At 43.4% G+C, this 25,161-nt stretch overlaps 1 protein-coding gene across 2 annotated transcripts in view; it reads left to right on the top strand.

Annotated features, from left to right (window-relative positions):
* Positions 1 to 10,636: 10,636 nt before the first annotated feature.
* Fry (FRY microtubule binding protein) overlaps positions 10,637 to 25,161 on the top strand; it is a 356,445-nt gene continuing 341,920 nt past the window's right edge. Inside the window, exon 1 of one of the 2 annotated variants that reach the window (XM_051205273.1) lies at positions 10,637 to 10,780. The gene's annotated coding sequence lies outside the window, so the exon portion shown is untranslated. The remainder of the gene's footprint in view (positions 10,781 to 25,161) is intronic. The other variant, XM_051205274.1, reaches the window with a different exon arrangement.

Genomic DNA, 25,161 nt, shown 5'->3' with positions numbered 1-25,161 from the left:
TTTTTTGTTTCGTTTTAGTTGTTGTTTTTCAAGACAGGGTTTCTCTGTGTAGTCCCAGCTGTCCTGGAACTCACGTTGTAGACCAGGGAGACCTTTAATCCAAGAACTCAGGAGGCAGAGGATGATGGATGTCTGAATTTGAGGCCAGTCTGATCTACATAGCTAAGATCCAAGAGAGCCAGGACTGTGTAGAGATCCTGTCTCAGAATAATAAAAGGAAGAAGGATGGAAAGAAGGAGGGAGGGAGGAAGGGAAGAAAGGAGGGAGGAAGGCAGTGATAGAAGAAGGGAGAGAGAGGGGGAGGGAGAGAGGGATGGAGGGAGGGAGATTATAAGAGTCAGAGGAAGTTGTCTGTGGAGAAACAGTGCTTCCCAGGTATGACAGTGCAGTTGCACACGTGAAGTCACAGTGGCTGTGACTGCATGCATGAGACCAGTACAAGAGCAATCCAGACAAAATCACAGCACAGATAGGGAGGGGCTCATGAAGACCACATCAGGCTGAGCAGTTATTGGCAATTGAAGGCTAACTGGGAATGGAGAGTCAGTTTTCTTCAGGGATGCAGGCTGAGGATCTGCCCTTCTCCAGTCCTACATGTGTGTGCATACAGGCAGCACGAAGTGGGTTCAATGAGTATCAAAAAGGGGCACATGGACTTGGGAGTCAGAAAGAGTAGAGGGATAGAGGAAAAACTGGAGAGGAAAGACTATGAGGTGGATTTGACCCAAGCACACATATGAATATTAAATAAAATAATTGTTTAAAGGGCAAAATAGAAAAAATATCTATGAAGAACAAGTGATAAATGATGAAAAGCATAATAAAAAACAAATATAATTTCAAGGTCACTTTAAAAATATATTTTTGAGACAGGGTCTTACTATGTAGACCAGTCTGGCCTTGAACTCACAAACATATGATTACTCTGCCTCCTGAATACTTCCTCACCCAGCTGTTCCTTGGAATATCCAAATACTGAAGGAGCATACTTATATCACTTTAGATCAGTGGTTCTCAACATCCCTAAGCTGTGCCCCTTTAATACAACTCCTCATGTTGTGGTGAATCCCCCCCAACCATATAATTATCACATTGTTGCTTCATAACTGTCATTTTGCTACTGTTATAAATTGTAATGTGAGTATCTGATTATGAAGGATATTTGATTTTTGACCCCTATGAAAGAGTCATGCAACCCCAGAGGGTCAAGTCAAGATGAACAGGTTGAGAACCACTGCTTTTGATGAAGTGCAACTTTTCAGCTTTCCTTTCTTTATTTTTAGAGGAATTGAGACTCTCTTTTTGAAGATTACACATTGCTCTGAGATTTTAAATGCATGCTCTGGTGTATAAATAGATGATAATCGACCTTGTTAATATGTTAATCTAATTCACGACAATCGGGCTGCTGCTGACTTGCCTTCTATTACACCACCACCTTCCTCTGAACTATGATGGAATCTAAAATTGACCCCCTTCCCCCAGAAGAGATGCTGAGAATTTTCTATTTATCTCTTTATTGTAGTACTGACAGTTGATCCCAGGTCCTCATGCATGCAAGGCAAGGGCTTCACCACTGAGCCAAATCCCTGCCCCTTTATCCCTTTATTTATTTCTAACAACTCATTAATAGCATCTTCAAATTCATCTAAATTCACTTGTCGACTCTGAGACACATTGAAAACTTGTAATTTGGGTATATTTTCACAATATTCCTATAAACTCCACATTTACAATTATTGTGGGGCTAGGAGAGTTTTTAAAGCATAGCCTCAAATCAGAAACCATATGTCTTAGCTTTCTATTGTGGTGACAAGACACTATGATACAGGGAACTTATAAAGGAAAATGTTTAATGGGACTCATGGTTCCAGAGGGTGAGAGTCCGTGACCATCATGATGGAGTTATAAGCATTGTGAGCATCCTGTTGTAGATGTTGAGACCCTAACTCAGGTCCTCTGGAAGAGCAGCAAGTGTCCTTAACCACTGAGCCATCTCTCCAGCCCCCACTGGAGACTTTAAGTGAAAAATGGTTGGAATTCTTGTCCTAACTTGATGCAAGCTTCCATTTGGCACCAAGTACTGTTTCTAACAGCCACACCCTGCTCTAATCAGACTCCTGTAACCCAGTCTTCACATGGGCAAGCACACTTGGGGTTGTTTCTCAAGTTCAAACTGAAAATCAAACAGAAAGAGAAAAAAGGAAAGAAATCTTTTATCTTTTAAAAATCATCCTTGTTTTCATATTTCCTAAGAAAAGCATTCAAATCACCCTCACCATTTTTGCATATCAAAAGGAAAACAAGACACATGCTGTTTCTGAAGGAGCTCATAGTTTGTGACAATGATTCTAAAAATTTGGGTCACTGATCTCTTTTGAATTGTAATGAGAGTCAATGCTCATCCTAGGAAAGTGAATGCATACATATAAATTCTCAAATAAATTTGTGGGGAGTAGATAATCACCTGTTTCCTGTCTTTGAAGCCCATTAGCAAACGAAATGCTTGTGTTCTACTAAAATTCATATTCTAACACAGAAATAGAATCTGGAGGTGGGGCTTCTGGACTCAATTAAGGGCTAGTTTAGCTCATAAAGCTGGACCTTGGCCTTATGTGAAAAAAAATGGGGGTGCAGGTGTAAAGGAAGAAGGGGAGACAGGAAAGGAGAGCTCTCGTGAGAAGCTAGAACATGCATATCTCCCTGGGAGAAGACAAAGGGAAGCCATGTACAAGGAACCCGCCTGGACTCCTGGCTGCTGCTTCTTTGGGCCTTTCCCTGTCAGGTTGTGCTGTGCTATACTGGATCCATAAACATGATGAGTTTCAGGCGGTTCTGTGAATCGCTCTAATGGGTTATCATAACTTGGGCATTTGGGTGATCCTCAGACTTGAACTTGGGGTGGTGTGTGAATGTTCTGTGTTTTGTGTTAGAAGTAAAGGTGCCTCCCTAAACTAGAACTTATCAACACCTTTAAACTCAGGCTGCATGATACTATTAATGGAAGTGGTGATGGGTAGGGTTCCTGGGGTAATTAGGACAATAACGGCCCATGAAACTAGTAAATAAATGGACATATAAGTATTTATTTTGCCTTAATTATATAAACTGTATCCCCAGGAAGTCAAATACTGGGTTAGAACAAGTGTACCATTTTACAAGTAATTCGAGTAAAAAAAAATGAGGCCACCATGGCAGAAGATGAGCTTTGCTACTTTGCAAGCCTTAATGAATTGATAGACCCGGGCACTGTAGATGTACGGTCCCTGAGTGACATAAACAGAAGCAAGCAGCTTTCCCTAATGAAGGGAGACCAGCAATGATTTTCCTAGTAACCAAGCCCTAGGGTAGACAAATATCCCAATGCAGCTGCCAATGAACAGGAAATAACAGTACTCTCTGCTCAGGGAAATTGTTCGTAGGTTTTTTTCTTGTGTTTCTTTCTCTTCCAGGAGAATGGCTAAAGTCGCTGTGGTTCACACTCACTCACTTACATAAGCCCTGGAAAATGAGGAAACAATCTGTAGGAAAGAACGGAAGTTTCTGCATGACAGCTTTGGAGAGGGAGGTCTGCAAATAAGAGCACCCCTGTTCCCATATTAATTACATTTATCACTGTGACCAGAGTACCAGACAGAAACAACTGACTGAGGGAAAGATATAGTTGGGTTCCTGTTTTCAGAGGGCCCAGATGTGATTATCTGTTCCTCATTTTTGATCAGGACGTCACGCCCGTGGAAGTGTAGGGCAAAAGAGAGCTTTTCACTTCATCGCCTACCGGAGCGGACACTCAGAGGACAGGGACAATATTCCCCATAGGACCTGCCCACTGTGGTCCACCTCCACAATTTCCCAAACTAGCATCACCAGCTAGGGGCTAACCACTCAAGTTGACAACCCATTGAGGGGGGCGGTGGTTGAAAACAATACCTATTCAAACAATGACAATTCCAAATATCACAAAATTGGTACATGAAGCCTAAAAGGTCCTAAGGATGAGTCAGTCATTCTTGTCCTCAGAGAAGCGAGTTCATTTTCACCAAAGCGGGTTCCTACAAAGCATGATGGGGCTTCCTCCGCTCTCTTTTCCTGCCTTTTTTTGTTCTTCAATTCACTAGGTTTGGAAGCAGTGACAAGGACTCCCAGAAGAGACTTTCAGTGTCCGTAACCATTAGCCAAACACATCTGGGTTCTCTCTAAATTACCTGTAGCTTTCTGTGGCAGCCATAGAAAATGGACTAGTGCAGACAATGCATCTGTATCTTAAGAGGGAAGCACATGCACGTTTCTTTCCTGGCTTACTTAGTCCATGGCTGTTGGTTATCTGAAACAGTGGCATAGACTATTGCCCAACTTGGTTACTTGGTTTTCTGCCCTACTCACACAGATGCTGCTAGCTCAAAGGTTTGCAGGTGGCATGCAGCGGTATAAATACATAAGTAGTCGGACACTAATAACTGTAGTTGGACATTAGCTTTACTAAGACCATTTAAATTAAAAAAGGGGGGATGGAGAGGTGGCTCCATGGTTAAGAGCACTGGCTGCTCTTCCAAAGGACTGGGTCCAATTCCCAGCACCCACATGACAGTTTGCAACTTCTTGTCACTCCAGTTCCAGAAGATCTGACACCCTCACACAGACACACATACAGGCAAAATATCAATGTATATAAAATACAAGCAAATAAATCATTTTAAAATTTTGAAACCCAACTTATGATATACTACAAACAAAGTATATCTAGCTTGTATCCTTTGTTTAATCAGGGTGATTTAAGGTTATTTTCCTGGCTACAAATTTGAAGTTTAAAGTAACCTAAGCACAAAATTCATTAAAGTTTATATGTCATACAAAGTAGGTTTAACCTAATATGTTATAACATGAGACTTAAAGACTCAGTGGCTCAGAAAGAAAATGGTAGTTGTTGCTTTCAAATGCATAGTCCTTCATGATGTCTTCTTGGGACTTGGGTCCCTCTGCCATACTGTTCTACCTCCTCTTGGTTCAACTTTCTTACCTTCTGAATCCTATAGAAAAGGAAAGGAAAGGAAAGGAAAGGAAAGGAAAGGAAAGGAAAGGAAAGGAAAGGAGGGGATGGGTGTTGGGAGGGAGGAAGCAATCTAGGGTCTGAACATAGCAGATATACCTAGCCTTGATAGAATCTAGGAAGTAGGGTCTCTACCCCAACTGCTTGACAAACAGCTAAAGCCTTGTAATGGAAAGAAGTTGGGGGGATGGTTTGCTAATTTGGGAAGCAATTAGCAACCTGTCACATTCACATTAGATGGATGTCTTTCTGATCTGTGATCCTACTTGGGGAAAGCCAGAGGGATGGTGGGACATCTGCTTTTCAGTGATCTTTGCATCACTCTGGAGGCACCTGTGCTCTAGTCAAAGTTTGTATGGCAACTAACTGCCCTAGGTCATTACTAGAGTCACTGTTACAGTAACAACCTTTGCTTTTGTTTGGAAAAATGAGGTTTACTTTTATAATTTTATCATCTCTGGAGAGCATTAACTCCTCCAAATTCTTCAAAGATCAATATGTCAATTTCCTTCCCACAAATTTCTGCTGCCATGAAATAGAATTCTCACAGATAAAGAGTTAGAAAAAAATATATATACTTTTAGCTAGCTGTTCTAGTTGGCTTTCTGTTGCTGATAAGCACTGAGACCAAGCAACTTGGGGAGGGAGGGATATATTTGGCTTATATGATCCAATTGCACTCCACACCTGAAAAAATTTGGAGCAGGAACCATGGAGGAAAGTTTCTTATTGGCTTGCTTTCCTTAGCTTGCTTACCTACCTTTAATTTTTATATACAAACAACAATTTTGGGGTTTCATTTATTTCTAGGTGATATATTGTGGTTTTGTCTACCTGCAAGTATGTGTAACGTGTATTGCAGTACCTGTGGAGGCCAGAAGAGGGCATCAGATCCCTTGAGATTGGCGTTTCAGACATTGTGAACCCCCATGTGGGTGCTGGGAGTAGAATTCTGATATTCTGAAAGATCAGACAGTGTTCTTAATCCCTGAGTCATCTCTCCAACTTCCAAGCTCCCTTTCTTATATTTATGGTTGTGAGCCTAGCCTTTAACAGCTGAGCTATCCCTCCAGCTCCCCCCCCCCCAGCAGCTCCCTTTCTTATACAGACCAGGCTGCCTTCCCAGGGATGGTATTGCCCACAGTGGACTGGGATCACCTATTTCTGATCAGCAATCAAGAAAATGCCACATAGGTATTCACAGACCAATCTGATTGAGGTAATTCCCCAGGCAAGAGTTCTTCTTCCTAAATATGTGTCAGGTTGAAAAAAATTGTGATGATAGTAATATAAGTAAGCAAAAGGGGTAGAGAGATAGCTAAAATTCTTTTTTAAAGAGATGTCTAGATACGGCAAGAAAAACCTTTAAATTATTCATCTTAAAGATGATTTCATGTTTACGTTTACGAGCACACATCTGTGGGGTGTGCTTTCTTCTATCATCCTCTGTGACGGTAGTTCTCAACCTTCCTAATGCTGCTACACTTTATGTTGTGGTGAACCTTAACCATAAAATTACTTTTTTGCTACTTCATAACTGTAATTTTGCTACTATTATGACTCATAAAGTAAATATCTGGTATGCAGGATATCTGATATGCAACCCCAAAGTGGTCACAACCCACAGGTTTAGAACCACTGCTCTAAGGTGACCAGAGCCACAATTGTCAGCTTTGGTGAGTAATTACTCCAAAGTTTTCCACAAGAAAGGGAAGGGCTGTCATCCTAATGTAAAGTTTTGGCTGTGTTCCCAGTCACATTTCACAAGAGTATCTGCCTTTGGGATATCTATTCTTTCTGTTCACAGAAGAGCCTCTTTATTGGAGATTCTGAATAATTGCATATTATGCTTTCCCTCCCTTCACATAACATGAAAATGGTTAATTTTCATTTTCTCTATGGTGATTGCTGGGATACTTCAAGCCTGTGTCTGTTCTCGCTAAAGTCTGTATCTGGTTTCCCAGGGCGTAAATCTGGAAATATATAAAAGCAGAGACAAGTGGGCTAGGTTAACAGAAGTGTGCATTTCAGGCTTCATCGCTGGGCATCCCCTCATTGACACAGTCCACTCTTCCCTGACACCAATGCACACCTTTCCATGCCGTGACTTTTCCAGTGCCATTTGTTCAGCATGGGATGTTTGCTCCTCTGCTTCGTAGACCTTTGCCCTGTCCATGTTTCCCCATCACCTCTGCATCCCTCTACATCATCATGCTCTCCAAGTCATCCCAGACAGGCCGTGTAGTCTTATTTCACCTAGGAGAGTGCTGTCTACCATTAATTGTTTAAAGAGTGTTGCTGTTGCTTATTTTTTAATTTTAAAACTTCACAGTTTCACATTTACACATCCGAGTCATTTTTAATTACTATTACATTATCTCTATGTGTTGATATGGTTCCTGTCTGCAAGATGAGCTGATGTTCCTAGAACAGCAAGGAACCCCAGCTAGGGGGCTGAAAGCACCAGGAGGCAAACAGCTTGTCAGGGAAGCAGTTTGGTCACCTCATGGTCTTGTTTTTGCTTGGCTTTCATCTACAGACACAAATCCCATAAGCATAGTAAGGGACAGCAGATGCTTGTGCCCATAACTCTGGCTAGTGACCTTGTAGAGGAAGGAGCCTGCCGGAGAAGGCTGCACAGCTACAGCTGTGGGGCAGAGTTGACAGCTGACAGCCAGCTAAGCCAAGCCAGTAGCACCCTTTCTCATTCCCACAGGCTACCATGTGGGGCTCAATTAGGTCAGTCTTTTTATTCAAATTAGCTTTCGCTGGCTAGAGTGAGAAAACTGTAGTAGGTACGTTTGTGCTTGGTTCTAGGAGTGAGATGTATTTATTTATTTACAGATCTACACAGCTAGTGCTAATACCATTTGATAGCATTCACAAAGTAGCTTGTGTAGTTTTATTATCTCTGTGTAGTTTTATTATCTCATTTCTTCCGACCCATAACTCCCTGGGGCGAGACAGCATCTGCTCCTGCAAGAGAAATAGCTGCAACCTTCTCCTTTTTTTTTTTTTTTTTCCTGAGCTTTTGACTCTTGGGAGATTAATACGCATTCATTCTTTTGGAGTCCCGGATTTCTGCACAGAAACCTAGAGACAGTCTATTATAATGCTGTTTGTTATATTTAAGACTCTTGTGGAAGAATTTTCTTAAAAAAAAAACAAAACAAAACAAAAGAACACGTGGGCCTAAGAAGAGGTATTGAAAAGGGATAAGAGGGAGTGGGATGTGACTAACTTGAGAGTGTTTGCCTAATATCCATGATCCCAGAAAGAGAATGTAAACAAGAAAAAAATTACTGCGTAGGAATTTAATCTCAGAGATTAAAGATCCCACATTAACTATCAATTTTTTTCTCTCCCAAATATTTAGACTATTTACTGCTAACATGGTAACACTGTGGTTTCTTAGACCAAGACTAAGTTAAATTTCAAGCATTTAGATTTAGCATTCAACCCATAGCTTGTTAAAGACACAGAAAGTGTTGACGTAATTCTCTAGTGATTTTGCAGTTGTCCCAAAGCTCGGGAGTGGGTATGCAACATGGGCCAATTAGTTTCTAAATTTCTTAGTGCATGTCAGCACTGTAGCCTGTTAGTGTGGGGAAATGAATTTCCTGTCTATGATAAAACTAGATTGGATGTTCACCCCAACTCCAAAAAGGATGAGAACAGGACAGGATGACAAGTGAAGAGAGAAAAATAAGGTTATCAAAACACAGTACAAGTCCTGCTTTTTAAAGGGGTTTAGACTCTCACCTGGGATGAAAGGAGATGTGGATGCAAAGGGAGCTAATGTGGGCATGCTGATGATTGCACCTGGCATTTGCCTGAGTATGTGTCCATGAACCACATTCATGCAATGCCTGCAGAGGCCAAAAAGGGCTTTAGAGCTCCCGGAACTGGAGTCATAGAGGGCTGTGAGCCCCCGAAGTGTGGGTGCTGGAAACTGAACGCAGGTCCTCTGCAAGAGCAGCCAGTGGTTCTTAACTGCTAAGTGGTCTCTCCAGTCCAGCAATGATGCATACACAGACCAGGATCCAGGGGTTTGCTAGGGAGTTAGATGAGTAGCTATGTTTTTTTTTCTGTCATATTTCTACTTCTCAATCAATAAATAAACAGGCCACCAGCCAATTTGAATGCTTCTGAGTACTTTGTATATCTGAGGAAGATTCCCAACTCCATAGACTGACAAGATAAAGAACAGGGAATGCATGGTCACCTCCAGCACTCAGAAGTCAAGGCCTTGAGCTCTGCCCACTCCACTCCAGTTCCTGGGAGAGAATTCAGAAAACTGCTTCTATTCTCTATGTTGAAACCGTACAATGGGTGCTTCCCTTGATCCTACAGGTGACAAAATGGGCTTAAATCAGCCCTGTTACCAATATCACACGCTGTGAGGAGTTAAGGAAACCCAGGAAGAGCCTCAAATTTACTTCTTAGTAAGCTACCTGTCTCTGGGCCATTTCTGTTCTGTCCCATGGCTGGTCAGCTGGGCTAACTGCCACACCTGTCATGCTTAGCTACCACCACTGCTCAGCCATGACTGGATCCAGAGCCTTCCTCTGGTTTCAGTTCTCTGGGTCTAGCACTTAGCTTCCTTTCTTACAGTAATTGTCACCTTGTTTTATTAACGACACCACACACACACACACACACACACACACACACCATCCCCGGGCTGGGCACCCTAAAGACTGAGACACATTTGAATCTTTGGTGAAGATGGAGGTAAGTTACTGATGCTTGGGTGGAAGCCAGCACATAAATCATATTTCTGCCCACCATGGACAAAATTGTGACGCACTCTACAGATCCATGTGGGTTTTATTGAACGCTATCAACTCAATACATTTTCTAACTATTTTATTGAGAGATAACTATAAAAAATTCACTACTTAAAATGGACAATCCAGGGGCTTATAACACAGTCAAGAGGCAGGTGTTCAGAGCCAACGGGGGGGGGGGTGGAGTGCAGTTTGCTCGTACCTCTCCCAAATAATGCCTATTCACTAGCAAGCACTCGCAATTCTGTGCTCCCCCCGCCCCACCCAGCAACCTCTGCTCCACTTCGATCACTATAGTGCTTCAATTAACTACTTGCTAGACAGCACATTGTACGTTAGAACAATCTCCGTCTAAGTCTACAACAGAACAACCAGCTCAATGACCTTGGCCGGGCAGGTTGTTTAAGTTGGTTTAGCTTCTTCATAGGATGAAGGAGTTGAGGTATGTGAGAACAATTTCAAGTTAGTTTGACAGGCAAGCCCACAAAACCACCCAGCCCCCAGCCCTCTAGCTACGATTTCAATATTCCACCCTAGGGAACCCGTCCGGTGGAGCCATGGCCCTCGCCCTGGAGAAGACGCTTCCTCTCTCGCCTTTCTTTGGAGCTGTCTATTTCTGGGTTGGCAAAGCAGAAGCTCCTGGTGCCCGCAGGAAGCCTCGCCCAGTTTGGGTCCCCACCCTCCAGCGCGCCCCTGGAGAGGGCCTGCCCCCGAGAGGCGGAGCCAGGCACTCCCGCAGCCAATGAGCGGGTGACTGGGCCGGCGCCGGGGGCGGGGCTGCACTTGACAGTGGCGGTCGCCGGGCAGCCGAGCGAGCGCAGCGGCAGAGCGCGGCGCGGGCACCAGGGAGGGCGCAATTCGGCGGCCCCGGGTGGAGGAGCTGGCGGCGGCAGTGCGATGCTGCGGGTGTTCCCGGGCTTTGGCATCGCGGCCTCTTCCTAAGGTACCAGCTCTGCTCAACCTCCCCCTCCTTTCTCGCCCCGAGAGACCCGCGCGCCTGGGCAGTGGCTTTGTGGAGCCGGTGGGTGGGGCTGGGCGGGGCCGCACCGTCGGGTCGCTTCCCTCTGAGGAAGAGGTGGGGGAGGAGAGCCGTCTCGCCAGCAGCTGACGGCATCCCCACGCTACGTGCACCTCCTGCCTTGTAGTGTTTTCAAGGAGGGTTTGTTAGACAAAGTTAGATGCGGAGAGTTTGATGGATCCCTGATTCCCGGGGCCCTGGAGGGACCGGTGGCGCTCTGCCCTGTACACCTACACCACGAGCTGAACTGTAGCGCAGCAGACCCATGCACTTTCGCACACGAGCCGCCCGGCTCATTTGGAACATTGCAAGAGGAAATTGCTCTGTGGGACCCTACCCGGGGGAGAAAGCTTTCTGCTGTCGCATCTACTGTTCAACCTGGTGGCTTTTGCTTTGCCACAATGCCCCAGGATAAAACGGGTTTAACCAGTGGCCTGTAAAATAGTCTTCATCAAGATTTATGGTTTAAAGGATTCAAATTTTATAACTCTTTTACTTTCGAACCAAAGATCCCAGATTCATTGAGCAAAACAGGCCAGCTACGTTTAATATTTCATTGCCCATTGGTTTGTATTGGCTAGTCTTTAATATTGCGACAGGTGCTGTGAAGCGCGCGGAGGGGGGGGCGGGGTGATAAGGTTTTCATCCACTTCTCAGGATGAGAAAGGAAAGCAAAGAATGCAGAATAATTGTCTCCATTTGAATATAGTCAAAGGTTTCAACTATCAAAGTAAGATGGATAGGATGAGCAGTATTTACAAGACGTGTAGAATAGATTCGACTTAACCATGCTTAAGAGAGATGGAGAGATGGCTCGGTGGTTAAGAGCGCTGGCTGATCTTGCAGAGGACCTGGACTGGATTCCCAGCATCACATGGCAGCTCACATCCCATGTAACCCCAGTTCTAGGGGATCCGATGCCCTCTTCTAATCTGCATGAGTACTGCACTACATAGCGCATATACTTATAGGTGAAACATCCATAAACATAAAATAAAAACAACTAGATCTTTAAAAAAAAACAAAAAACCCCGACTTAGCAAAGACTACAGGAATAAACCTATGATAAGATGACTGGGCAGCATTAGTAACATTTAGTTACTGCTTTGTCTTACACTTAGCAGATTTTAACAAACATGTCAAATTCTATCTGATTCTGATACTTTCCCAATGGCACATAGATTTTCACATTTATACTCTGCTTGTCATGATGCGTTCAGACTGTAAGACAACTTTCCAGTTTCCTTAACCAGGAACATCTTGTCCAGGTCCTTGTAATTTACTCCTCCACCCCAACACATCATGTCTCGCAAAAGCTCATCTAAGGAAACTTTCTGAAAGTGTGCAGCTCCAACTCCGCAGCAGGCACTCACTAGGTGGTATCTTTTTCCATTATCTCTCTTATATAGCATCATTGCCTTTCCAGAGTTGTCTTCCTGCATAGCTCAGGCTTCCCCTGCCTTCTCCTAAGGGGTGGGATTGCAGACTTGTGTCACCATATCCAGCTGCCTTGATTTTATTTTAGATAATTTCTAAAACCCATATAGCCAGTGAATTATCCAGGTAAGGTTTGAACCTGGGTCTTCTTGACTCCCTGCCACTGTTCTATGATGTCTCCCAACTTTTGAGAATGAGTAGCCTCATTATGATATAGTAGTGAATTGAAATGTATGTCATCTCCTGGCCTGACATGTCAGACTTCTTCATAGGATTTTTTTTCTCTCTCTCTCTGAGCTACTGTGTGCTCTGAGTATGGGAGGGTCTATCCCAGATCTTCCCTTACTCGCTGCTTCAGCCAATAGGGCTGATTTTGGGTGTCTAGATATCTGTGCTCTTGCTGTTTTCAAGCACCCCTTCCCACTTGCTTGGTGCTTAAGAAGCTAATCTACTGTCTCTGTCATCTGAGGCTATTTTAGGTCTGCATGGAGAAGCACACCTTTCCGATTGGCAGCAATACATCTCCTGCAGTGTTCACAATGACTCACGTGTCCTACTGTCCCACCTGTCAGAGAATTCATAACAGAGGCTGGCCTACTTAAAAGGAAAGACTGCAGTGAATTCAGTGGGGGGAAAGAAATATTAATCCAGGGGATCCCCAGACCCCCTAATACTGACCAAAAAGAAATGAATGTGGTACTCTATGGAGGGGAAGCAGGCCTCCTCTCCACAGTGGGAATGCCTCATCAACTTTGTGACCTATTAGCAACACTGCTGAGATATGTCTGTACTGACTTAGATACCCCTTTACCTGTTGTCTCGGTGGTGAATGTGGTAACAGACCCATTTCTAATTTGATATTTGCTTTTACACCAAGGGACTTGTCATTTGTCTGAACAGCATTAAAGCCTATGTCACAATTGTGAGCCAGTAAGTTTTGAAGCTGAGCCTGAGAAAATGAAGTCTGTTATAGTTTACTGTGTGTGTGTGTGTGTGTGTGTGTGTGTGTGTGTGTGTGTGTGTTCTTTGTGTGCTTTTCAACTCTCTTTGATTCAGAACGATTTCACAGCACTAAGGTTAAAAGGAAACAAATGCATTTTTGACTATGCTGTGACCACGCTGCCACGCTGCCTGGAAACATATCCTTGTTCTTGGCATCAGACTGCTTTCACCCTAAGTATTTAGAATCTCAAAGTCTATGCGGATACTTTGAGGTTTCAAATCGAGCCTCCTGTGCCATGATTTCCTCCCATCCTCTCCAGCCGCAATAAGGTTTGGGCATCTAACTCAGCCTTGGTATTCGCCGTCTCTTGCTTCTAAATCGGAGCACCAAATAACAAGGCAAGTAGAACATACAGTTTGATTGTTGTCACACTCTTGGCCCAGAATGGAAGAGGCGCCAAAAAAACATTTTTGGACTAAGTGTCACTAGACTTCTTTAAATGACTAGTGATCTGTGAAACTGTGTGTCACTAGTGACACTTTCCAGTTTCCTAAAGTATCCCATGCAAAGATGTCAAGCGCTTACAACTGTCTAAAGCCAACAGCCTTTCACTCAGTTCCTAAGACTTCTCAGTAAACAACTCATCTGTTTTCTTTAAAAAAAACTCGTATTTCATCAACTCTAAAATATCATCAGCTGGGAGACTCGGCATTATTTTTATGCCATATGAGAGAGTGACAATCTGGACAGTTTTATGGTATGTCACTCCTGACATTCTCTGTATAGAGCACAGCAGTTACCTGTGGTTTGGAGCCTCCTGCACAGTGTTGAAGCCGGCTTCCCCATTGCTGTGACTGGACACTCTGACACTCTGACCAAAAGCACCTTGGGGAGGAAAGGGCTCATTTGGTTTACAGGTTGCGCTGGTTAGTTTTTGTCAACTAGACACAAGGTAGAGTCATCTAGAAAGACAGGATGTCAACTGAGAACTTGCCTCCATTATAGTTGTTCATGGGTACATCTGTGAGGCATTTTCCTGATTAAGGATAGATGCAGGAGGGCCCAGCTCATTGTCTGTGTTGCCATACCCAGACAGGTCCTTGGTGGTGTTGGAAAGTAGCCTTGGAGAGCAAGCCAACAAGCAGCATGCTTCCATGGCTGGCTGTGTTAGTTCCTGCCTCCAGATTCCAGCCCCAAGCTCTTGACTTCCCCTGATGATAGACTGTAACCAAGCACTATTCTTCCCAATTTTCTTTTGGTCATAGTATTTATCTCAACAACAGAAACCAAACTAGGACACAGGTTTTTCTGTTACTGGGGGAAGCCTAGGTGTGAATCCGGAGGCAGTAATTGGAGCAGAGACTGCCTAGCAATACTGCTCACTGGCTTGCTGCCCCTGGCTCCTACTCAACCAGCTTTCTTACAAAACCCAGCACCACAAGCTCAGGGTTGGTACTTCTCACTAAGGATGGACTCTCCTATACCAGTTAGCGATCAAGAAAATGCCCTCACAGACATGCCTACAGGCCCATGTGATTGAGGCTATCCCTGAAGAGAGGTGAGCCCCCCCCAGCTCTGCTTGGCAGTGATGGGCAGATAATATATATGCATAAACCCAGTAGCCGACTGTAACAGCATCATCAGTGTCTTTCTTCAGTCTGCTGAAGCATTTATATCTTGCTTTGCAGAGCATGATGGAAATGCCAATCAAAGAGAAACCTGTTCTTTACTGATACGCTGTTTATGCCCCTCTGCTCTCTTACACACTTTGGCGCATACATAGTTAGATCTTGCAGTGCCAAGTTATACATACACTTTGTTAAAAAACAACTTAAACGATACATTGTTGCATTAACTTTCTGGGGGGGGGGATGTGAATGAATGTCTGTTCACTCCAAATAGAGCACCAGTGACAAACCAAAGGAATGATTTCCATGAGTTTAATTGGGGTTACTTGCAAGAGTGTAACAATTTACAGGTGCCTACTTCACTGGAGAAGATCCCCCCACCCACTCCCCGCAACTACCTGCTTATAGATCCTGGAGAGGAGTGGATCTTATACTGCCTATTGCAGTTTGCACAAGGGAATGTTAGCGGGCTCTATCTTGTGCTGGTCCACTCTGAGTAATCACAGTTGCTCTCATTTCAAGATAGCATTGTCATTGCGCCTAGGGGATGGAATCCTAAGACATACATGTGGGAAACAATGAAAACAAAATGGGCAGCTGTGGCTGAGCTAATGGACATGTGTGTGCTACCACTGTTGTCAAATTGTCATCCATGTTACTAGATTATCAGCCTTAAAACATACACGGTTTTCCTGTATGCTTAAGTGTGGATAAAACATCAACTTATGCTGATGTGCTCATTGGACTGTAGACTGTGGGAAGGCAAAGGCTATCTGTGTCCTGTCCTGTACTGATGGCCACCACTTGGGACAGTGATACACAGTAATCATGTATAGAATGATTGAGTTTGCATGCCTCATGGAAGGCATGGAAACTCTTCAAGTTGTCTTCAAATTCTGACATCCATAAAAATGCCAAACACAGGCCAGCAGTAAATCCTGCATCTGATCTACAGAGTCCCAGTTCGAGTTTTTGATGGTGTTACAAAGCTAGTATATAGTAGATTAAATTTCAGTGCTTTTGTTTTTTCTGTGGCAGAAATATATGTTTTCTATCTGGGCCTCTTTTATATGTTCGAAACTCTCTTTGTACTTGAACTCTATGCTTAGTCCAATTTCATGTGTCTCCCTTTTGTGCAGCCAGCATGTTGTGTAATGAGTAGAGAAATGAGGTTCCTTTTCTCCAGTTGAGCCACTGAAATGGGAGTCAGTGCCACTGTCTTCCCTGGATGTACAGCGTTGAGAACACATTGTGTGTTAATGCCAGAAAAAGCTATGTATATAGTTGACATGTTTCAGAGAAAAAGGAAGAATGGAAAGAGAGAAGGAAGATGGGAAAGAAAGGGAGAGAGGGACGGGAAAGAAGGAAAGAGAAGAAAGGCAGGCCAATCTTGCTGCACGGTGTAGACCTTCATCTGTCAGTGACTCAACCTCCTCACTGCACCTGTTTCAGCAGAAAGAACTTCTAGACCAGTGATGGGAAGATGGACAGTTGTGTCAACAGAAAGTGTGGTGACCATGCCAGCTCAGAAGCAGTCTCAGGGACCAGCAATGAATGCACATTAGTCCACATCATTACAGCTGAGCCTGCAAAGATACACCTGCTGTGGGGCCTGGACACATAGCTCACTCGTGGGTTTCTAAGAAACACCCAGGCTGCCCACTGAGGGGAGAATAATTGGTGTAGGTGGAAGGTCACCACAGAGTATCCCCGGCTCCGGGTGGCACAGTTAAATTGTAGGACTGTGAAGATAGACAAGGGCTAGGTCTTTTATCCAACAGGAAATAATTTTAAATGAATCTTTACATGCCAATAACATAGAGGATGGAATGACTGAAAGCTTATTCCACAATTTGGGGGAATGTTCTGATAACTCAGATCTGTTTTAACCTGGTGTACTATGGAACATAGAAATGATTGTCATTAAGCAAGATGTTTTTATTGCTCACATTCTCTTAGAAGGTTAGCTCGGCACAGTTACCAGCGCCTTCTACACACAGAAACACCAGGCCAGAAGGCAGAAGGAGAGCGGAGTAGTGTGGGCAGGGTAGGAGGGCAGGAGCTGGCTAGTTTGAAACATTTAAGCAGGAGAGGGACTGTCCCTGGCCCTGGAGTTATAGCAGCTTACAATATAAGTGCTACTGAAGGAGGTGGGATGGGCTCTGATTAGGTAGCAAGGCCTTGAGATGTCAGAATATCAGGATACAGAAACTAGAATCCGTAGTTAATACATGGGGGTTTTATTTTAATGTTTAACTAATGGATTAGGCCATTAGATACAGAGAATGTTCCATAAAAGAAGCAGAAACACCTACTTTGGGGTCTGATGGATGTACTCATTCAGTAAACATTAGGTATATGTGAGTCATCATTTGCCAGATGGTCTAGCCATGCTGCTCTTGGTCCTTAATGGCCATAGTAGTCAGGTGTGCAGTATTTATCCTGAGAAAGCCAGAGTGCATATACTGTATAATAAAGATCCCCGTGGGTAAGCCATCAGAATGAAGAGGAGGCATCACATGTATGTCCACTAAAAGCTAACAAACTGTGAACTTCCAGCTGTTGTGGTTGCCTGTACAAGATCTGTAGAAGATCAAGATGCTCAAAACTCCAGCCTGGAGATATTTGAAGTTGAAGTTGATGTCTGAGAGACAGAGAGTCGTTTTTCTTTGGGGTTATAGTCACTGTGCTCCAGTGGATGACCCCACCTCGTGTGCATGAAAATTTCTTAAGTATTTTCCACTTGCAACCTCTTGTCAGCCAACAGATTTTTACTTGGCCCTGAGTACAGAGGTGTTTTTATTACTCTTCTCTTTCTGTGAAAAAACACCATGACCAAGGCAACTCTTACAGAAGAAAGCCTTTAATTGAATCTTGCTTTAGTCCATTATCATCATGGTGGGGACCATGGTGGCAGGCATGGTGCTGCTGAGAGCAAGTCCTGATGTGTAGGCTGAGGGGGGGGGGCTTAGCAGGGCCTTTGAAACCTCAAAGCCCAACCATAACAATACACTTCCTCTAATTTGTTTAAGCCACACCTACTCAAGCAAGGCCACACCTCCTAGTCCTTCTAATCCTTCTCAAATAGTACCATTTCTTGGTGACTAAGCATTCAAATGTATGAGCCTATGGGGGCCATTCTTATTCAAACCACCACAGTAGGTATATGAAATAGATTTTAAAAAGTGAAGCGTTTACTAATAATAAATACATTTACTTTAAAACAATTCTTTGATGCACACACAGTTTTACCATTTATTAAAGGTTATGTCAAATTTGCATAATAATGGGATGAATCTGCTCATTTGTTTTGACATAAAGAATTAAATTGTGGACTAAATATTAGGTCCTACAGGACATGGTGCATCCACAGTATTTTTCAGAATTGATCCACATTTTGACTGATCCTCAATACTGACAATACTGCTTCTCATATATGCATAGTATAAAAGGATAGAAGTGTGTTAGAACCATCTTAGAAATGTTTGGGAATTCTGTTTTAAGCTTAGGTCAAAATTCTTTAGTGATTTCCTTTTTATAATTTTTATTTATTTATTTATTTGGGTATGAAGCTCAAGTCAGCAACACAAAGAGCAATTTTTAAAATCAATCATTCTAAGAACATGGTCCAAACATACACCAACGGGCGAGCTGCGTGATGGGGGACAATGGTAGGAAAATATTAAAATGCCTTTGTTTCCCATAACTAAGCCATTTACTTCTATAAAAACAAAAGGCTTTGCATGTTCAGTAAGAACACTACAATTGACAATGTGCTGCAGTCTCAAGTTAGAGTGGAGATGTTTCTGGCTTTGTCCCTTGGCGGACAGTGATAGCATGTGCTGTGCAGAGCATATTCTGTTCGCTGCCTACATCACAGTGAAATCACAGGACACAAGCGAATGCTGCTAGCAACATCCCAGACTTGTACAGGTTTGCTTTGGAATTCACTTTTGCTTGTTGTGTGTCCAGAAGCCTTTATACCATGACTACCTCTTTTGTCACTCACAGTTTGGGCAACTGGGTCCCGTGCAGTGATGTGGCTATCGGTATTTATCTGTGTTTATATCATATTTGGGTACTGCAAACCTTCTCTAGACATATGTAGGGCAAAATGCTTGTAATCCTATGCAAATCTACATCATTGTCTTTAAGAGGCTTAAGCATCCATGGATTCTGATATCCCTGAGGGTCCCATTCCCCTTGGATGATGATAACCGGTGTTCAGGGAGTTAAACAGATCTGGACTAGCTGTCCCCTTGTGCACAACATGAGAGGCAATCAATGTCTGTGGAAGGCTGTAGAGTTGGCATCACCCCAAGGGCTTTGCATTTCCTGTTTAGATCATTTAATCCCCCTGTGTGGTGGGGCCAGTTACTGTGGCTATCTTACAGACCAGGGAACTGGAGAGCAAACAGATTAGGCCTTTTCCCAGTAATGTGGGAGAAAGAGCCCAGCGTATCCTAAGAACTGTCACTTCAGCACCAGACAGTACTGTGCATGGGCACACAGGCTCCCTTGTCCATTACATGGGTTATTGACTCTACACGACACAGCCATTTGCATCAGGCATCCAATGCATGGATGCTTCCAATGCTACTGCTGATCTGCGATCACTCTTATATAATGATCTCATGACTGTTGAAGATGTTCTCTCTCAGATTCAGCCCAGCCTTGTCCACTGTCAAGGCAAGGCTCCCCTCGCCCTTCGCCAACACACATATGCACAACTCCCTTGCCTACCTCTTCAAGTCCTACTTAGAACTCTTTTCCCCCAGAAATCCATCTCTTCTCACATGAATAATTGGATGAGTGTGGGAGGCAGAAGGAAAATGAGGCACTTTTAAATGCAGGGGAGCAGAACACTCTCTATTCCCTTCAGGAGGCTGCACCCACTCCTATAGCAGTAGAATTGAATCCCCCAAAAGTAGAACAAGAGGAATGCGTCCATTCAAGACTCATGTGCCAAGACTGTCATCTTTATTTGCCAGCCTTTGAATTCTAGATTTGTTTTCCTCTTCAATAGCACAAAGGCCATATTTAGCTTCCAGTGTCCATTGAAGCAATAACTGAATAGTATATTTAATAGCAAAGTCCACAGCTCCAAGTACCCAGAGATCTTAAACATTCTTGCAAATATACTGGAGCCAGCCAGTGAAGGTATCACTGTGCTCCCTGGCCTTTCCTTAAAGAAATCTTTAGGTACTTGGGAATTCTGAGAAATCTGTTTTCACTTTGCTCTTTAATTCTCAGAAGCTGAGAAGTCCCCAATCGGTAAGTGACTTCTAGTCAATGCGATTTCAATTTTTGTTTTGTTTTGTTTTTCAAGACATCAGTTTTTTTTAAATGAAAATTCATTTTTGCAGGTGTATATGTATGTGATGTACATGCATATATATGTGTATATGTGTCCATGCATGTATAGGTGCATGGATGTGTGTGTGTGTGTGTGTGTGTGTGTGTGTGTGTGTGTGTGTGTGCACGTAGAGTCCCAAGGGTGGAGTAAGGAGCATTGGTCAGTCCTTCTCTACATTATTTACTCATTGAGATAGGATCTCTCGGTTGAGCCCAGAGCTTGCTGATATGGTTAACCTAACTTCCCAGCTTGCTCTAGGATCCCATCTTTGCACTCCAAGGGCTAAACTACAGCTAGCCACTACACCCACCCAACCCAATATGGGTTCAAGGGATCCAAACTCTGGGCTTCATTCTTACTTAGCAAGTGCTTTATATACACACAGGGCTATCTCTCCAGTTTTCAGTGCTAAAACATTTCTAGAATGTTCTCTTATGTAAGAAATGTATGTTCAATGAAGAAACATTTGAAGATTCAGATAACTAAATAGGAAAAGTAGGAACCATCCATCAGCCTATCTACCATGCATAATTGATACTTTACAAATTTTGATGTAATATTTACAAAAATAGATCCATTCAATATGTTGTTTAGTAAGCTGCTTTTTCCCCAGCAAAATTTATCCCAGATATCTCTCCATGACAGCAAATTATTATTAGATTATTTTAGGCAGACTGCCATTCCTGTGTTTGAGACACTGTAATAGTCACTTCTCAGGGCTGCAGAGATGGCCCAGTGGTTAAACGTGCTTACTGATCTTCCAGAGGACCTGGGTTTATTGCCTAGCACCCATATGGTGATTCACAATCCTTTGTAACTTCAGTTCCAGGCAATGCTACCTCTTCTGGGCTCTCTGGGATCCTGTACAGGGGTGCACATACATATACTCAGACACACCCACACAATACACATAAGCTAAATAATGAAAAGTATAAAAGAATAAGTAAATATAAAATAGTCACTTCTCAGTAACAAGGCATAAGTCTATATCCATCTTAACACCGAATGATTTGTGTGCCTCATGGACTGTTCTGGTAACCCAAGCTTGGCTTCTGCCTAAGTGAGACCTCTGCATTGGGGTCTCTTCTCTGCCCAGATCATAAGTCTCCCACTGTTTGTATGAAACTACATGGGGTCCCTGAGTTCCCAGTGGCTCTGACAAGGAAGTACAAATGGGCTTTTCCTGTTCAGCATCTAGCTGATGGATGAATGTCATGAGACACATGACCCATCTTAAAACCAAGGCCATCTGCCATGTGCCATTAAGAAAGCTGGCACTCCCCCCAACCCCCACCTCATCTCATAATTAACATTTCTTCAGCTGCCTTTTGAAGAGTACCTCTCCTGGGAGCAAAGCTACCAAAGGTAATGGAAGCCCATGGATGATACCCAAACTGCAGAGCCATTTAAGTCCCTGCATCAGTCTTGGGAACTGCTCACTATTGACTTTCTCTTCTATTGACTTTCCCTGGATTCAGAGTCTAATACACAGCTAAGTAGCCAAACTTTGGTTGCCAAAGAGACATTCAGAGGCAGCCTGTCCTCACTGCCAGCCCTCTGAGCAGCTCAGCATGTTACCAGTGAGACTTATTCCAGCATGGTTCTTCTACCTAGATACTGTGTCCTTGAACAAATGCATGTATCGATTTTGGTACCCAGTTTCTCCAAAAGCAGATCACAGCTCTTAAGCCATGTTCTAATTGGTATTCTTTTGTTTTAGGTGGGCATGACTTTGTTACTGTTGTTAATTTGATTTTCAAGACAGGGTTTCTCAGTGTAACAGCCCTGCCTGTCTTGAAATTTGCTTTGTAGACTAGACTGGCCTCAAACTCATGGAGATCCACTTGCCTCTGCCTCTGCCTCCTGAGTACTGGGATTAAAGGTGTGCACCACCACACCAGGCTTGACTTTCTCTTATCTGTGTCTTGTATCCACCTTGCCCCTCCAAAACTCCTGCTAAAACCACAAACAAACCAAAACAAAAACTATAAATGTAATATGTGGGTCTGGAGAGATGGCTCAGCCATTAAAGGCTAGGCTCACAACCAAAATAATAAATGTAATATGTGTGTATATACATAATCAATTTAATACATTAATGTACATGTTTTTAAATAAATGAGAGTGGTCCTTCTCTAGCCACAAATGGTTTTCCTCTTTTAGTTGCCCCATGGCTGAGCACCTTGAACTCACTATCCACGGAACTCGTTCTCCATCTAGCATTCCTTTTTTCTGGCCAGCATGAGTACTAATTCAACTGTCTCTCCATCCTTCCCCTCCTCTCCCAGAGTGAAGCCTAGGCCACCAGTTGTACTCTGTCAGCATCTTGGCTCTGAAACTTTGCCTGTTCTGCTTTTTTTGTCCCTCTCATCAATGACATGGATGTGTCTGAAAGAACAAAGTTTCCTGTATTTCCTGTGGCCATCCCAACTGTTAAGTTTCCCTGAGACTATATAACTAATGTAAAAGATCTTTATCCTTCAAGGATGGTGTTAACATTTCACATGGCAAGGTGCTTTGTGGCTAATTGGATGGAAGCCATAAGGAAGGGTCACGCCCTCTTACATCATGGGTGCTGCTCATTAGGGACCACAAAGCACTTATCTCCTAACATGATTTCCCCATCTTGGCTGTGTAAGTGCCTGATTCCTCTGCAGAAGTGGTTATTGGCCCAGGAGACTGCAGAAGCCTATTTAAATAACCCATCAATAACCATAAAATCCTCCAACACTGATGCACACCACCACTTACCGGCTAGTGCAAACTGGACAAGCACCTGCCTCGTGTTGTAGTTTCTCCGTTGTGTTTGCTTAAACAGACAGGATATTTATCAGAAACACCAATGACACACAAACACGTTATACTACATGCTTCTCCTTGGACATTTTTAACGGAAATTAAAACTTCATTCTTTGTTGTATTATGCCCTTCAGTCCACAAAGTAATACTAGTTGTGTTGAAGGAAAAATATGTGTGCTTCATCCCTAGTTAGGAGAAGAGAGTTGGAGCTGGTACAGCTTTCTGAGCTCCTAGGTGGGGCTGTCCAATGTAAGTCAGGAGGCAGCTAGAACAGGAGCCCTTCCTATTGTCCACTTCCATCTTGCACTAGCACAGCGCCTCAGTCCCACAGTCTAGAGTGATGGCCAATACTGGCTGGACACTCTCCCTAACCAGTAACATCAGTAGTGTCTTAAAGGACCCCAAAACCTAAGAAACAAAACCCTCATTCTCCATCTCCTGCAACCTCTTCCCTTCCCCCCACCCCTGATCAAATTTTACTCAAGTCTAGAAGAGAAGATATTTGAGTGGCCTCCTATACCCCTCAGTTCCACTGTGGGAAAGGGACAGACGGAAGGCATTTAAACCCAAATCCTTTGGCTTCCTAGCATAGAGTGAATCCAAGAAACCACAGATTTGAGGAAGGCTTAGGCTGTCCATACCCGGCATGGGCTTAAGGCTGGGGGAAGATAATAAGTTTCTTATGAATGGCCAAACCCATCTTTGTGAACAGCTCTTTATGGCTGTGGCTCAAGAGGACACATATCCCTACAACATTAGCTAAGACTCTGGATAGTTAGTCCAGGTATGCACTACTCAGAATTCTACAATTCTAAAGCACACCCTACAAGTGCAAACATTTGGATCCTGGACAAGAATCAATCACATTTATTTCATTTTATTCAGGCTGTGAGTTCCATATGAGTAATGACATTAGGTGATAGACTGACATAAATAAATACAACAAAACCTCCATTTAAAAAAAGGATGGGTCTGGGAACCAGAGAGATGGCTCAAGAGTCAAGAGAGCTTCCTGCTCCTCTGTAGGATAGTAATTGGGTTCCCAGAACCCACATCAGGAGGCTCCAGGGGGATCTGATGCACTGTCTGGCCTCCAAGGTCACCTGCACACACACACACACACACACACACACACACACACACACACACAACACTCACATAGACATACACCTACATAAAAATAAAATAATGAATCTTTTTTAATGACTTGTCTGAAATAGTGTATCTCAAAATCAAATAGAGTCACAAGCAAGCCCATTTTCTATTCAAATGGATCTTGAGAGCCTGAATACTGTTCTTTATTAGACCACACACCACCCGTGAAGAACTGAGCCAATTTATTCCCCAGGAATGGGGAATAAAAGCAAGAGTAGAGGTTATTTTATTCATTTTAGTGTCAGTTGTCAGTGCTGTAGAGAAGCCTCTATCATAAGAGGGGGATCCTTGGCAACTGAGTTTCCCTTTCTGAGCTTTTGAATGTTTAGGTCTACTCATGAGTCTTATATGTGAACTTGAGTGAAGTTTCTGACATTGTCCTAGTTTGAATCTGTTGCTGTGAGAAGAGGCTGACCAAAAGAAAATGGGGAGGGGTGGGGGTGGGTATCTTAGTTAAAGTGTCTGTAAAGGGATACCATGACACATGGCAACTCTTATAAAGGAAAACATTTAATTGGGTCTAGCTTACAGTTTCAGAGGTTGAGTCCATTTTCATTATGGCAGGGAGCATGGCCACATGCAGGCAGACATGGTGCTGGAGAAGGACCTGAGAGTCCTACATCTTGACTTGCAGGCAGCAGGGAGAGACTGTGTATCACACTGAGTATAGCTTGAACATATATGACCTCAAAGCTCTCCCCACAATGACGCACTTCCTCCAACGAGGCCACACTTCCTAATGAGCCTATGAGGCCATTCCTATTCAAACCACCACAGGTGGGAAAGGTTTATTTTAGCTTACAAGTTATAGTCCACCACCCAGGGAAACCAAGGCAGGAACTGAAGTAGAGGCCATGGAACAGGAAATCAAGAGTGTTGAAGAGCTCACATCACTACGCAGATAATGATACAGTTTTCACACACAGAGAGTTTTGAATATATGTAGAGTTGTGTGTGTATGTCAGATATGAAGTACTGGCCACGAATT

The sequence above is a fragment of the Phodopus roborovskii genome, unplaced genomic scaffold (genome assembly GCF_943737965.1).
Source record: "Phodopus roborovskii unplaced genomic scaffold, PHOROB, whole genome shotgun sequence".
Taxonomy (NCBI): domain Eukaryota; kingdom Metazoa; phylum Chordata; class Mammalia; order Rodentia; family Cricetidae; genus Phodopus; species Phodopus roborovskii.
This window is presented reverse-complemented; position numbering and strand designations above follow the sequence as displayed.